The sequence below is a fragment of the Ipomoea nil genome, unplaced genomic scaffold (assembly GCF_001879475.1).
Source record: "Ipomoea nil cultivar Tokyo-kokei standard unplaced genomic scaffold, Asagao_1.1 scaffold3056, whole genome shotgun sequence".
Classification (NCBI taxonomy): domain Eukaryota; kingdom Viridiplantae; phylum Streptophyta; class Magnoliopsida; order Solanales; family Convolvulaceae; genus Ipomoea; species Ipomoea nil.
Genome location: NW_017619484.1, coordinates 474,597 through 489,898, shown reverse-complemented (window position 1 = coordinate 489,898; position 15,302 = coordinate 474,597). Strand labels below are relative to the sequence as shown.

Genomic DNA, 15,302 nt, shown 5'->3' with positions numbered 1-15,302 from the left:
TAGATGAATGTGATTCGTTGAATTTATCTAATCTAATGGCCCTCAGAAAAGTCTGGATGAATGTGATTCGTTGAATTTATCTAATCTAATGGTCTAAAATTAACCGCAATGACCTAAATTAATGGTCTAAAATTAACCGCAATGACCTAAATTAACCGCACAGCCGCCGCACTTGAACCTTTCTATATATATATATATATATATATATATATATATATATAATAATAATAATAATAATAATAATAACAATGGATCGGATCGAACAGACACCAAAAACTGCAGGACAACGCGTATACAATTATCTATCATCCAACAATATAATAAAAATGTATAAAATTAATATCAGTTTCTCTGAATATAGTAATTTTATCACATTTAATTTTAAATTTTTAAATTGATCATTTCTAGTACTTTCACTTTCAAATTGTTATTGTAGTTTTGAAGTTGAACCACTGTAATAATTATTATCATCTGTAATTTTGAAGTTGAACCACAATAATTATTTAAAAGTCAGAAAGATCAGAGTGGTCAATTTGAAAAATTTAAGATTAAATATGACAAATTCATTATACTCATTGGAGGACCGGATGGTATTATATGCAAAAATGATTATAATAAATCAATAATCCACTTTTACATGTAGCACTAAATAGTGAGGAAAAAAAATGAAACAAATGAACTTCATAATAACTTGAAAATAATTTCTTTTCCTCCATCACCCACACAAAATTAAAGAATATAAACTCCAGCCCATATTTGATCGCCAAGATCTTTTAAAATTCGATTCCCAATTCATCATGAGAATCTCCGACCTTGGACTCTAATTTATCTTCCTCCTCCATTAATGGAGCTGGAATTTGGGGTTTTGTTTTTAATCGGAAAAAAAATATCTACATTAATAATCAATCTAATATGGAAAATTGATTTTATGACGACAATGCAGCAAAGCCACCCCTTTTCATCATGTGCTTGAACTCGGCGAAGTCGACCCTCCCGTCGCCGTCGCCGTCGACTTTGCCGATCATCCTCTTGCAATCCTCCAGGGAGCGGCCCTGCTTGAGCCCCAGCGACGACAGCACCGACTTGAGCTCCTCCTCGGTGATGAAGCCATCGCCGTTGATGTCGAAGACGTTGAAAGCTTCCCGCATGTCCTCCTCCTCGTTCCTCTCGGCCATGAGGGACTGGTACAGCGCCCCGAACTCGTCGATGTCGACGCACCCGTCGCCGTTGACGTCGATCTTCTCGATCATGGCGACCAGGTCGGCGTCGGGGATGGATATCCCCATGTTCTCCAACGAATGGTTCAGCTCCGCCTTGGTGATGCGGCCGTCGCCGTTGCGGTCGAACATCTGGAAGAGGCGGGACAGGTCCTCGCTCTCCATTCGTGGGTGTCGCGGCGGCGGCGGCGGATGCGGCGGTTTGGGAATGGCGGCGGGGCGGTGGTGGGCTGGTGGTACCAAGAAGCTGGGAGGAGGGGGCGGAGCTTCTTGGGAACCAAGCGGAGGAGGAATGCGTTGAGGAGATTGTGAAGGAAGAAGAGGATTAGCGAAATGGTGGGCATTATATTGTTGGTGGTGTGGCCAAATCTTTTGGATGAGAAAATTTGGGAGACAAACTCGGACGGTCACTCCATTATATATTGGTGGAGGACAACTCTTTATTATTATTATTATTATTATTATAATTATAATTTCTTTTAATTTCTTTTAATTATTACTGAATCTATTACAATGTAGTATCTGTCTATATACCGTCTAAAGAGAATATCCCTCCACGAGAACTCAAACTCATGACCTCCCATTTAGAAAAGTTAATTCATGCTACTAGACTGCAAGGTTATTGGTAGGACAACACTATTTAATTTAGCTACAATTTTTTTGGAATATTATACTTTTCATCCTTAAATAAACAATTAGTTCATAAGTATTGGTCGTGCTCACTTTTCGTCTCTAAGCTATCATTGACGTTGTAATACTTTTTGTCCTTTTATTAACTTTTTGTGCTTATTTTCCGTCATTAAGTTATACTAAAATTGTAAATTTCGTCCCAAATGTTTTGTTAGTAAAGGGATGAAAAGACGAAAAGTGCAACGCCAATGATAATTTAGGAATGAAAAGTAAGTATGACCAATAATTAGAGACGAATTCTACAATTATTGTATAACTTAAGGATAAAAAGTGTAATTTTTTCCCTTTTCTTTTTCTCCAATCTTTTATTATGTTGGGTGTAACCCATGATATATCCACCACCGAACACACTAACTAATCCCCAGCGAATTATATACACATATAAAATGTGAGACAACTAGCCTAGAGATTTAAGGCTGCTCCATACCGAAGACTAAAGATCGATCCCTTGATATTTGATAAATGATAAATGACTCTCTTCTACTCAACCACACCTCAGATTTTCATTTATCTAACTAAAATTACTATATTCCTTCTTTAAAATTCAGTATATACAATTTTTATATAAAATAACGAATAAAGCTAGCTGACCAATATTTGTGTGGGAATAAAACTTTTTATTTATTTATTGATTATTGTGAATTGATTTACCATACCCCATCATATGAAACATATATTGCAACATTATATGGTACAGGTTTTGGTGAAATTTTTTTACTTTACAATGTAAAACTTGATCTTTAAAAAACGACATGTCGTGAATATTAGGAAGTAATTTTTTTTAAAAGAAACGTATAATGAATACAAATATAATACTCTTTTTTTGTCACATTTTATTTGTCGTTTTTATTAAAAAAATTAATTAAAATAATTTCAGTCAATGTTGGTTAATCGAACCAAATACATAAAATAGAACGAAGGGAGTGTAATTATACGCTTATGTGTAAAATATTTGGAGAATTTTTTTTTTTTTTTTTTTTTGTTTAAGTAGCATTAAATATTTTTTTAAAAATTTGGTGAATTTTTTGGCGAAAGAAAGGAAAAAGATAAAGTGCAGTTGTGAAGTGAATGGTGATTGTGTGAAGAGGATGGTTTCCGGAATATGATTCTTAATCATATTATGATTTCCTCACACAATTAAAAAGAAATGATAAAAGTATGATTATAAGTATATTATTAAATAATAATAAATAAATAAATAAAAAGACGCGTAATACCTTAGAGACATAATTTATGCACTTGTACTCTTATAAACCATTAGATTTTTATGTTGCCAAAGAAAGTGTTTGCTAGTGCAAAAATGCCCCTCTAACTTCGTAAAATTGTCATTAATTGAAAGTTTTATGTTATAAATTCTCACAATTATTTCACTAAACTATTGTAACGGAAAATTGGACAAATTATTGTATGGACCATGGTCCACACAATGTTACGTGGACCATAACAAAAAGTACATTTTTAATATACTAAATGTACATTATTTTTGTACTGAATATACATTGTTTTACAGTAGACAAAATATGGTCCACACAATAATGATTGGAAAATTGTTTTTGATCAATTTGGAATATTCAATCCGGTAATTCTTTTTGGATATGAGAGAAGTTCCTTAACCCTTTCGAGTGTGAGTAAATATCGCATTGTGATCCTAACAGATAAATAAAAGAATCACGAGAAAATAAATCAGTTTAAGTTACTCATAGTTGACTCGCCAAAATTAAGGGGGACAAGGATTCAAACTCGTGACCTTTGTGAATACAAATGTGGATTTCTGATATCATATTAGCAGTTAATTTATCAATTTTCAATAATTTATGATTTTGAGTGGAAGGAATCATATTATATAAGGAATATAATTGAGAAACGCGTTGCGTATGGAGCATAATTGGTTGTTTGGTGAATAGCGTGTTGTGGTTGGCATAAAGCAATCATCCGGACCTACTACACTACTAAATATATAGCACGACTGGAGTGGTACATAATTGAATAGTGAGTGGGGTTTACACTTGACAACTTTAAAAAGTAGATGTTCCGAAAGAGACGCATAGAAGACCGTTGATAACGGATCTGAAGAGCGCAGAAAAGGACACAAAGACGTTGGGGACTGAAATGCGCCGAACAAGTAAGCCAGGTGAGGATCTGAGCTGTATGCCGCCCGTGAGGCATTTCACCTACAAAATATTTACAGGGAGTTTGGTTAGAGAGTGGAATTTCGTAGGAAATGAATTGCAATTTCATGAAAAATAAACTATTCAGAATAAAGTTAGAATTTTTGGTTTACAGGAATAGAATTACTGGGAATTTCAATTCCAATGTTTGGTATACATAAGAATTGAAAGGGAATAAGTAGTATAAAGTTCAAAATACTCATTGTTGTGGTGGTATTAATTTTATATTTAAAAAAAAAAGAGGGGTAATTTTGTTTCATTACTAGCTTTTTATTCTTCCTAAAATCCCAGGAATTAAAATCTCATGGGGGGACATGGAATTTTAATTCTATGAAAATGGGGGAATTGCAATTCTTTCCAACCAAACTAAGGAATTTTATGGCCTTTGGAATTAATTAAGTGGAATTAAGTAAGAAGGGAATTTAAATTCCCTCCAACCAAACGCCCTGTTAATGCAATTTCACAACCTATGTTAGAGCATCTCAAATAATTATAGTTTTTGAAAAGATTGTGTAAGTGTGACTAGAAAAAATGATATGAGAGAAGAAAAAAAAATGTATTTATATAGATTAATGCGACCGCCTGGTGTGCACGAGAGCTTCTTTGCGTCTTTTTTTTTTTTGGTGGGCTCCACTTTTCCTACAAAAACCAATAATCTCCTACAACAATTAGTTTTCTTCTCTCTCCTCTACATAAGCATTAGCTCCGCAAAAATAAATGAAAATCTCCCTCTATTGGGGATGCTCTTAGAGCATCTCTATTAAGCACACTTTTTTGAGAAATTTTTGTCATATTACAAGGAGAGAGGAGAGAGAACAAAAGCACAAAAAAAAAAAAAAAAAAAAAAAAAAAAAAAAAAACATATGTCACGCGAAAAAAATTTAAAACAAAAGGTTTTACGCGCCCAGGGCGCAAAGCTTGCGATGAGACCTCCGTAGCATTTCCTTTGTTCTCTCCATGAGGGCCCCATATTTGGAGACAAAAACTCACTCTCCCTACAAAAATCCATTTTCCTCTCTCCTCAACATAATATGCCGTTTGGTTGAAATGAAGGAATTAAGGTGGAAAGGAATTGTAATTCGGTGGGAAAAGAATAAGGTGGGAATTAAGTATGCATTCAAATTACAGTGTTTGATATGCAGAAATAGGATTACAGGAATTGAAAGGGAATAAGTGATACAATGACTAAAATGCCCTTATGTACTACTACTACTACTACTAATAATAATAATAATAATAATAATAATAATAATAATAATAATATTATTATTATTATTATTATTATTATTATTATTATTATTATTATTATTATTATTATTATTATTATTTTGCAACCCAGAAACATATAGTAGAGATGAGAGATGATAATGAGATGAGTGGATGGAAGTTGATGAGACCTTGTATTATTAGAAGGGCAAAAATGTCAAAATTGTAGCTTCTTCTCTCCATTTAATCGCTGAATTACAATTCATAGGGGAGGAGCTATGAATTGTAATTCAGCAAATGGATGGAATTGCAATTCCGTTTAGAATATAGTGATTGTACAATTTTGGTCAATAAAAAGGTTTAAAATGTCAAAATAATAAAATTTAAGAATTAAAAATGACCACACCAATAACTTAAACCTAAGAGCTAAAACTGCTATTAATCACACTAGTAGACTTTTAATAACCAAAATCCAAAATAGCATATCCGCAATCTGAAGTCAAATATCCGAAATAGCATATCCGCAATCCGATAAAGTTTAGCATAAAAAAATTGAAGGGACGGGTAACCTAAATCAAATCCAAAAATCGATCGGACTAATGAATGGGATATCCAATCTGAGTGATGCACAGGCCTTAGCAGTTTATCCTAAGATAAGATGATTCCCTAGTTATGCGATAAAGAGTAGTATGCATATCATCAAAGAGGGCTTCGTTTTTCAAGTAGTTGAGATGGAGCACATGCTTCAATTTGGTATCAGAGCCAGACTAAAGGTCAAGGGTTTGAATCTCAGCGCCACCCGAGGCGTGTTGAGCATGTAGCCATTGATGTGCAATCCAAGTATCCAACTATCAGCTTAGGCTTTTAGTTGAGATGGAGCACATGATTCAATTTGGTATCAGAGCCAGACCAAATGTCATAGGTTCGAATCTCAGTGCCACCCATGAGCAACTACGTGAGGGGGCGTGTTGAGCATATAACCCATGAGCAACTACGTGAGGGGGCGTGTTGAGCATATAGCCATTGGTATCAGAGGCACTCATGAGAAACTACGTGAGGGGGCGTGTTGAGCATATAGCCATTGGTATCAGAGCCAGGCGTGTTGAGCATATAGCCATTGGTATCAGAGCCAGATAAAGGTTATGCAATCCAACTATCAGCTTAGTTGAGATGGAGCACATGCTTCAATTTGGTATCAGAGCCAGGCCAGACAAAGATCACGGGTTCGAAAGAGGGCGTGTCAACTAGCTTAGTTGAGATCAATTTGGTATCAGAGCCAGGCCAGACAAAGGTCATGGGTTCGAAAGGGGCGTGAGGGGGCGTGTCAACTAGCTTAGTTGAGATCAATTTGGTATCAGAGCCAGGCCAGACAAAGGTCATGGGTTCGAAAGGGGGCAGTTGAGATGGAGCACATACTTCAATTTGGTATCAGAGCCAGGCCAGACAAAGGTCATGGGTTCGAAAGAGGGCGTGTCAACTAGCTTAGTTGAGATCAATTTGGTATCAGAGCCAGGCCAGACAAAGGTTATAGGTTTGAAAGGGGGCATGTCAACTAGCTTAGTTGAGATGGAGCACATGCTTCAATTTGGTATCAGAGCCAGACAAAGGTCATGGGTTTGAAAGGGGGCGTGTTGAGTATATAGCCATTAATGTGCAATCCAACTATCAGCTTAGGCTTTTAGTTGAGATGGAGCAAATGCTTCAATTCAGTGCAGCTACCTCTTGCTTCAGTTTAGTAATTTCCTCCACATATTTGTCGACCTCACAGTCGTTCTCCTTCGCCATGTTCTCTAAATTAACTCTATCAAACTCTGCCACCTTCGTCGCCACACTGGCATCATCACTCTTGATTTTAAGAGAATCAATCCTTTTGCGCAACTCTTCATTTTCTTTCTGCAGGCTTTCTTTCTGTGTTTTTCCTTTGAAAATCCACATGGTTACCTGCCAAAAGTAAAACAATCCTCAAAAGTTGAAGTGTATTTAAACAGAGAATTTTCAAGCATACAAATAAACATAAGTTTTCTGGAAATAAAAAAGAAGCATTGCATATCAAGTGTGTATGTACTGTCCTTCACCAAAAGATTGCGAGAATGAAGCAAGGGCTATTAATAACAGATGTCAATTATTAGAATCAAAATTTTAGCCCTAAACCTAATCTCCTACCTTTGATTCCTCAAGCAAGTCAAAGAAACGGAGATCAATTGCTATTTTCTTGTAAATCATACTCTAGAAAGTAGAGGCTTGGAGGAGGCAATGGATTATGGATGGAACAAACAAGAAAACTAAAGGTTTTTTCAAGTTCTTCAACTAAGATATAAATTTAATGAAAAAGGCAAGAAATTCGGACACAATTTCACAAAGTCAGGAATGAGGGCACAATTAACAAATTAACAATATAATTATACACAATTGTACAAAGTCATGAATTTTATCATTATCATATTTTGTTGAATCTAGTTCAAAACTCAAAAGCAAAAAAAAAACAACTTAAAATTTACAGAGAGGGGGTGCGACCGGTGAGAACTTGAGGGTGAAAGGCGGAGACGGGCAGCCGCCCGAGGCAGAGACGCAAGCCGGTGGTTCGCGAGAGAGAGAAGAAACTTCGCGTGAGAGAGAGAGAGCGAACTAATATGGCTTGATGGCTTGTGGCCTGATGTCATAAGTAACTTCTTTCCAATTTTACATATTTTTTCTCCTCAATTATTAATGTCATTAAATATAACATCTTTAAATATAATAACTTTTACATTATACAATATTTACTTTTATATTTACAAGTTATTTTCAATTATATGTTTTCCGTAGCTCTCCTGGAGAGAAAGTCAAAGAATCGAATCTCGATATTGACTTTTTGGATTACATTAATTAGAAAAAGTATATAATAAATACTATACCTTATCATAGTTTCTATAATTTTTTTCACTAACCCTTTTGTTTTTGTTTCTAATGTTTGTTTTGTTTTGTTTTTTTTTTTTTGTTGTTGGTAGTTTTCCACTTACTTTTTGGACTTTTCTTATCAGACTATTTGTTAATGTATTTATGAACTCAAAAATCTTATGAAATTGATTGAATAATGGAATTGGAAACCATTACACACACACACATTATATATAAATTGAGAATTTGAAGCCCTAATTTAAGTTGCACTAAAACCTAATATCAATGGCAATTATAATTAAATTTGATCCTTTTTTAGTTGTATTTTTTAAAAATATAAAAATAGAAATAATTTCTTTTATATTAATATATTATCATGCCATGATTGCCCCCACTCCCACTGCAGACAAGCACATCACGTAGTCTCACTGAGTTTGTTCTGTTGGCCATCTCTTTTAGGTATAAGAGAGAACAAGATGCCTCGTTAGTGTTCACAGTTTGTTAAATGGCTCGTTACTCTCTGACAGTGGGCCTCCATTGCTTGATTTTGAGGTAGGAAGCATTAGTCTTTTAGCCATCCTTTATAGTGTGGTTTTTAAGTTCAATGCTTAGATCAGTGGTTTCTTGCTTATCCTTTTTCTTAATATCCTTTTTCTTTGTGCTAATTAGAGAAAATTTCAATTTTGGTCATACGACTATAGGGGCCTTGTTAATTTCAACACCTAACTTTCAAAAGTATCAATTCAGTACCTTGAGTATGTAATTTTTCTCAATTTAGGTCATTCCGACCAATTTACCGGTCAAATTCGACGGAGAAAATAATAGGCACAAAACTGAGGGGCAAATGAGTCTTTTCATCCTCTGCTCCTAATTGACCGGACCGCGTTCTTGAGCCGGTTCACCAAATCGACTCCACTCCCTCCCTCACTATTAGACCTGCGTATTGTTCTACTCTAAGCCCTAACATTTGCGCGGCCAAGAGCAGACAGAAGGGTGGAGAGAAGAACGAACCGTTTGCAGTGCCATTCCCCATCTCCATTTTGAGTATGAGTAATTTCTACACTTCTTCTTCTTCTTCTTCTTCGAGTACTGAGTACAATGAATTTGGAGAAAAGTTCCCAATTCACCATTGTAGATGTGGTCATCAATTAAAGATTCGAACTTCATGGACAAATGAGAATTCAGGTCGGAGATTTTGGCAATGCCGTGGTAGTATGGTAAGTAATTATCATTAGTTTTGGTTAAGAGAAAATTTGCTTTCCCAAGATTTTGCAAATTCGTTAATGGTGTTAGTTAATTTTTGCAATGCCGTGCCATTCCCCATCTCCATGCTGCAATGGTGTTGTTTAATTTTCAAAGCTGTGGTTTATTATGCTTGTTTATATATTATTATTTTTGGTTACTGACTGCAATGGTTATTTTTGCAAACTGGGATGGTACTGATTGCAGTTTGTTATTTTTTTGGTAAAGTTTGATTTTTGTGTTTTTGTGTGAATACAGAGTCAGGTGGGGTGTGGATTTGTGGATTGGTATGATCCTCCAATTTGCTATCGTTCGAAGCGAATCATACCGGGATTGCTAAAACGCATAAATAGACAAGATGAAGAAATCAGAACACTAAATACTAAGCTTAAAGGTTAGAAGATGGAGGATGGAAAAGTGTTGAAGTGGTTGAACAAATTGGTAGTAATATTGATTGTAGTAGTTGTAGCTTATGTTGTCAGTAATGTAATGTAATCAAGACATGAAGTGATCCTTTTGGTAATGTAATGAAGTTATCTTTTTGGTAATGTAATGTAAGCAAGACATGAAGTGATCCTTTTGGTAATGTAATGAAGTTATCTTTTTGGTAATGTAAACAAGTGATCCTATTGCCATTTGAATTGTCATTGAATAACCAAACATTCCTTTACAAAACTAAACAGCCACACTACCATTATAAGTAAAGCACACTGCCTAAATAACCAAATCACACTGCCTAAATAACTAAAGCACACTGCCCTAATTCACCAAAGCACACTGCCATTAAATAACTAAAGCACACTGCCATTATAAGTACAACAGACTTCCATTATACCAACAGAATGTTCACATTCATTGAAACAATTCCAACCATTCCAGCAATAAGGTTTATAATCACTGATCCAAAAACACCAAAAGTAATCAACAGTATTACATCAATTAAGGCTTATGTTCAGTGATCAAAAAACAAAAGTAGTACATCAGTCAGTCTAGTCTAGTCTACGTTGATTGGCTCATCAATGTTTCCAAAAAATTTGGACTTCATCGTTGTCTTGCTCCTCGTATAATATGGCTTCTTACGGTTGGATTTCCTTTTCGGTGTGCTCTTCTTTTTGCTCACTGTAGGCTGCTCCCCAAGACCTTCATTGCCTCCATGATGCACATGAGCTTCAACCTCTTGACTGATTCCATGGTGCTGCTGCTGCCCAACCTCTTCATTAAGTCCATGCTGCTGACTCACTCCATGATCCTGCTGCCCAACCTCTTGACTCACTCCCTGCTGCTGACTCACTCCCTGCTGCTTAGTGATGTGGATGGGGATTTGTTTAGTGGAATAAATCACCTTTTTCTTTGGCTTCATGGAAAACAATACACTACTGTTAGTTACAAATCATGCATAGATTCAAATACTCTAAATAAAATTATATACCACAAGGAATATTACCTTTTGCTTTGGATTAGATGGACATCTCCTTGAATTGTGTCCAGCCTGCTTACAAAGGGAGCAGTGCAACTGTATGTGCTTTCTTGAGACATATACTCCATCCACACTCAACTTCGGTCTCTCAGGCTCATCCTCACCCGCAGATTTCTTCCTTAGCTTCTTAGGCCTCCCAACCTTGGCAGAATAGATATGGGGCAGTAGAGGAGTGTTGTTACTGATTGGCCACTCATCTGGACCAGCCATAGGGTTAATTGAGCCCTTGTATATTTTCAGATAAGTCTCCTTTTAGAGTAACATGGATGTACAAAGTCGTAAACTGCTCCATTGCCATTCTTTTTCCAAATAGCACACACAGCATGCTTGCATGGAAGCCCAGTGAGATCCCACTTCCTACAAGAGCATTTTTTGTTCTCCAAGTCTACCTCTTGTTGGTCTCCATACAGATGTTGGACTTCAAACTTAAAAAAATCACACTAGGTAGCCAAATATCTAGCAGCTTGTTTTTCAATTTGCTTCATTTTTCCAACAATTTTAGGACAGATAACCGAGTTCCAACCAGCTGCCTTTTGTCTTTGTTCGAAGAATTTGGCCATTAACATTTTCCTAATTGTTTCAAGACAGTCAATAATAGGCTTCTCCCTTGCCCCAAGTAAAGCTGAATTCCATGACTCACAAATATTGTTCACCAACATGTCAGAATGGCTAACTGTTGAGAAGTGGGATCTAGACCATTCCTTAGGATCCTTATCACCTAACCATTGATATGCTTCTTCATCTAATTCCCTAAATTTGCTTAAAGCAGTACTGAATGAAGTCATAGTTGTTGCCCTAGCACAAGCCCACAGACTATCCTTCAGTGTTCTGCCTTGAAACCCTGCCACTTTCATATTGGAATGTAGGTGCCTCACACAAAATCTGTGCTCTACTCCAGGTAAGACTGCAACAAAAGCTGGAATTAATCCCTTTTGTTTATCACTTATAAAACAGAAATCCTGCTCACAGTGGTCTAAAATCTGCAAATCATCCTTGAGCAATCTTAGAAACCAACTCCAAGACTCCTTATTCTCACCTTCTACAATAGCATATGCAAGGGGGAAAATGCAGTCATTAGCATCCACACAGACAGCAGTAAGTAATATCCCACCTGTAGAACATCTCAAGTGACATCCATCCACTCCTATGAGGGGTCTACAATGCTTGAAGCCTTGTTTGCTAACATCCCAGCACATGTACATCCTTAAAAATCTCTTCTACCCAGATCCATCAGCCAAATCTCTGTCCTTGACAATACAAGTGGTGTGTGGGTTTGTCCTTAAAATTTCATCATGGTAGTTCCAAATCTTCTTGAAGCTGTCTTCATCATCACCTAGTCTTTGTTTCTTAGCCTTCCAAATTGCCCTATAGGCTTGTTGATTACTTAGATAGAAACCCTCTTCACTGCTCACTTTATCTCTGAATTTTTTCATCATCCATTCAGGATGGTCTCTTAATTCCTTACACCACCTCTTTGCAACAACACTTGCTTTGACTAAAGAGTTCTCCCAAACCCAACAGCAACCTTCATGCACATCCACCATGTTTAGAATCCTCCAAGACAAAGAGTTTTGTACTTTCATCAGTCCTATTCTCCAAGGACAACCATGTTGTGAGCACTCAACTATAACCCTCTGCTTATCATTTCTAAGAGTTCTAATATCTTTCCCATTTTTTAAACCATAGTTTCTAATTGCTTCTCTAAATTGTTGCTTGGATGCAAAAGTCATGCCTAATGTAAACTGTGGATCTTGCATGTCAGTGGCAGGTCTAAAAATAGTCCACTTATTATCTACATAACTGTCAGAATTCACTAATGAGGCATCATCAGAGAAGTTGATCTCATCAAAATCATTTGTGTTTCTGTTTCTGTTTCTGTCAGGCTCTAGCTCAAGTGCTCAACCATGACACCATTACCATCTTCAACATCGCTTTCAATCTTTATGTTTCTGTTCCTGTTTCTGTCAGGCTCTAGCTCAACCATGACACCGTTACCATCTTCAACATCACTTTCAATCTTTATGTTCCTGTTCCTTTTCCTGTTTCTGTCAGCCTCTAACAAAGCCTTCACACCCTTACCATCTTCCTCATCATTACCACCATCAGCACACTTCTCATCCTTGTTTAAACACTCAACCTCAAGCTCAAAGTCACTGTCCCATTCACCCTCAGATTCAAAGAAATCTATTTCTGTTTCAATAAAATCAGTAGCATCCACTGTTTCCACCCATATCTCTAATATTTTCCCATCTTTCTGTGCATTAATTAGACATTTTGCAACATCAAAGTCAGTTTGAAGTAAATTCAACCTTTCAGTGGTAAAATCATAAATGTTGGCTCCTATTTCAGAATACACTAGAGCTTTGATCTTATCCTTGAAGAACTGTATACAGACTTCCTTAGCATCCACACTTTCATATAATTCTACATCACCCCCCAAATACTTCACTTCACCTTGCCTATTTATAATTCCATTGTGAAATAGAGCAATTTCAAAGAAGCCAAGTTTATCTTCTGGAAAGCACCAAAATAGTAAAACAATAAAGTAAAAGCATATGTCAGTATAACTAAACTACAAACTTCAATATATGCACATGACATTTCAAGAAAAAGATAAACACAGTGGTCCCCCCCCCCCCCCCCCCAAGCAAACCTACTCATAAAATTTAAATATTCAATACATTGGACCCCACAAGCAACTTTCTCAGAATATGTCCTTAATCTAACACAAATATACAAGTAAAATGGTCCCCACATGTCATCTTCTCAACATATATAAAGCCCAGTCAGAGAGAATATCACCATTGCTACTTTACACTATACTCTACTCACATACACACAAGAAATACTCTGAAAAACAGAATAATGCGAAAGGTTCCAATTTCAGAGTAATTTTTACAAGACTAAGTAAATCTTACTTGCTTCGAGAGTATTGGACGCACTACCCATTCCACTACCAGAAGACGACATAGCCATTCGTCGTTGTGTTCACCTTCCTTCGTCTGTGTTCGCCAGAGTACTTGTTTACTCCTTCGACGTCTTCACCTTCGTTCGTCTGTGTTGTTCACTTTAGGGTTGTGAAACAAATTAGGAATTGATTTACGAGATAGAGTAGAACAATACGCAGGTCTAATAGTGAGGGAGGGAGTGGAGTCGATTTGGTGAACCGGCTCAAGAACGCGATCTGGTCAATTAGGAGCAGAGGATGAAAAGATTCATTTGCCCCTCAGTTTTGTGCCTATTATTTTCTCCGGTCAAATTTGACCGGTAAATTGGTCGGAATGACCTAAATTGAGAAAAATTACATACTCAAGGTACTGAATTGATACTTTTGAAAGTTAGGTGTTGAAATTAACAAGGCCCCTATAGTCGTATGACCAAAATTGAAATTTTCTCTGCTAATTATATTGTAAAAATAATGAATTTAGTTTAATACAAGTTATATTATATACTTTTGCATTAATCATAAAATTCAAATTCTGTATATTGAATGATAGCGTAAAGTTCAGTGCACACAAGTGAAACAGCTAGTGTTTAGAAGTTATGCCTCCAACTAGTTCTAGAGATAGCTGAATGGAGAATAAAATCCATATTGCCAATCCAGACTTGTTTGGGATTAGGCTTTGTTGAATTGAATCTTTCTTAGTGGCCAGACGCATCTAAGCCCTTGATTGATTTTATTGTTCTAATTGATAGCTGATTTATTCTTTCATTTATTTATTTATTTGTTTTTTTGGTGAAGGACAGACTTATAATGAAGTTCAGCATTGCTTTGTAACAGTTGGTTCGGTGTACCATGAGGATTTGTTTGTGTTCCTTCTCAATGTAGGTTCTGTTCCGTACTTGAATTAGTTATGGATCTAGTTACTAAAATTTTATGGCCACAATATATCCTAAAAAAGAGAAAAACTATTGTTTACAACCAATGTTTAGAAGGTGAGTACAGGCCCGGTCCTATCATTTTATAGGCTCAGGGCGTAGCAACAAAAATGGGCCCTATATTAAATTAATATATATTTTTATAATTAAAATTTAAATTAAGTAAGGGAAAATAATAATATCAAATAACTGAAGATTTACAAGTTTTTAATAATTATAAATACACATGAAAACAATTCTAGATGCATTCCTAAATTCGAAATAAGCATTAACCGCATTAGTGCTTTCATATATAAAGAATTGAAAAATTTGTACTTTTCGTCCCTAAATTTTAGGATAATTGTAAATTTCGTCCCTAAGTGTTGGTCATACTCACTTTATAAAAATGAATAAATAATTTAAAATAAAATGAGCTTATAGAGAATCACATTATTATTATTATTATTATTATTATTATTATTATTATTATTATTATAAATAATAAGTAATTTTTAGTAAAAATTTATATATAAAAAAAGCTTACAATAAGAGCATAACATAAAATCT

The 15,302-nt window shown here is 35.7% G+C and overlaps 1 pseudogene; it reads right to left on the bottom strand.

The window, feature by feature from the left end:
• Positions 1-663: 663 nt before the first annotated feature.
• On the bottom strand, positions 664-1,616 carry LOC109164028 (annotated as a pseudogene).
• Positions 1,617-15,302: the final 13,686 nt, after the last annotated feature.